The sequence below is a fragment of the Cariama cristata genome, unplaced genomic scaffold, assembly GCF_000690535.1.
Source record: "Cariama cristata isolate BGI_N322 unplaced genomic scaffold, ASM69053v1 scaffold44534, whole genome shotgun sequence".
Classification (NCBI taxonomy): Eukaryota; Metazoa; Chordata; class Aves; order Cariamiformes; family Cariamidae; genus Cariama; species Cariama cristata.
Genome location: NW_009614364.1, coordinates 1,097 through 2,735, shown reverse-complemented (window position 1 = coordinate 2,735; position 1,639 = coordinate 1,097). Strand labels below are relative to the sequence as shown.

The 1,639-nt window shown below is 37.4% G+C and overlaps 1 non-coding gene across 1 annotated transcript; it reads right to left on the bottom strand.

Moving 5' to 3' along the window:
• Positions 1-1,232: 1,232 nt before the first annotated feature.
• On the bottom strand, positions 1,233-1,306 carry TRNAE-CUC. The gene has a single exon. It is a non-coding gene; the product is annotated as a tRNA-Glu (tRNA).
• Between the last annotated feature and the right edge of the window lie 333 nt (positions 1,307-1,639).

Here is a 1,639-nt window from a genome sequence, read left to right as displayed (position 1 = left end):
GGAAAATTGATGCATTGAAAGCTACGACCTGTGCTAGTCCAGATGGGACCTTCTCTGTCAGAAGTCACCACGTATAACCTGTGTAACTTCTTTGGCTCTTTCTGTTAGTGGTTACTGTCAGAGACAGACTGCTATGCTATGTAGGCCTTCTGTCACTTAGGAGGGCAGTTCTTAAAGCATTGCCCATCCCTTACTGGAATAAGCTAATGTCTAATAGTATATCTGCATCTATAGAAGAAACTGTGGTAGTAACGAAATTTTTGACATACAGGCCTGAGATACTGAGTAAGTGTTAGGTCTTAATTTGTTGCAAGAGCAACAAGTAACTACTTGTAGGAGGATGTGCAGATGGCTTCCCTAAATCCGATGTCTGAATTTAGAGTTGGAGTAGAACATCATTACAAACAAGAATAGTACCAAAAGAAAAAGGAACGGTGAAAATTGGTTCTGTGAAAAATAGGAAGTTACTGTAGCCAAACAAAGCAAAGAAAATTAAGAATGGTATTGCAGGATTCCTGTCAAAATAAGAAACATCCAGTACTGGCCTTGTGCTGCCAGTCTTCATTCTATTAAAACAATTTAAAATTAATTTTGCTTTTAAAAAAAATAAATAAGTTCCTAGCATTTAAACGGTTACCTCTGAATTTGAAACATTACGCTTAAAATATCTGGTAGTTGATAGGAATGGGAGTTGCTGGACACATTGAGAAAAGGCCAGCTGGTTTGATGTTTGGCTTATTGAATGGGTACACACTATGGGTAGTCCCATTGACTTAAATGGCACCAGGCCTGTTAGTGAAGCTAAACATGTGCTTCAGCCTTATCAGGATGGAGGAAAGGAACATGGGGATGAGCATTTGCAATTCTTGGCTACTATTCTTAAATCAGGAAAGGAGAACTTATTTTAATGGCAATATTGAGCATTACAGTATTTCTTTCCACCTAAGTACAGTAAGTTAAAGTGAAGCATGTTATAATTTGAAAGGATATAATTAAATTTTTAAAATATTTACAATAGAGTTTGCAGGATTTCCTTGTCCCTGATTTTGCTCTCCAAACTAAAGGCTTGCTTTTCTTTCTTTCTTTTCACTAGGAAGGATTGAATCTGGCAGCAGCTAATGAGAGTTTTAACTATGCATATGAGGAATGGATTTTAGAATTTGACTATACATGTGAGTGGCTGTGTGATATTTAGTTGCCAGCTGGGGTTAAACCACAACAGTCCTTTTTGGCTCCCAGTGTGGGGGCTTGAACCCACAACCATGAGATTGAGAGTCTCATACTCTACCAACTGAGCTAGCTGGGCAGGAAAAAACTGTTCTTTGCTTAATACCTGCTGTAGTGGTGACATCCTGGAGCACCATAGCCCACACTCCCAGCAACAGGAGCCACAGGAGAGTTAATTTAAAAGCATACTCATATAGACAAATGAATGATACTTCTTAAAGGAAATGAGATATCAGCATTTCTGGGAACTTGTCTAACAAATACTTCATTTCTATTACTGGGAGCTAATTAAATAAAACTTTCTTTGTATGTACATATGAGGTCATGTTTTTAGCTTTCAAAAGCGTATCTCAAGTAGTAATAATTGCTATATTATTTTGCATTTTCTACAACCTCTTTCATCTGTGTTTTT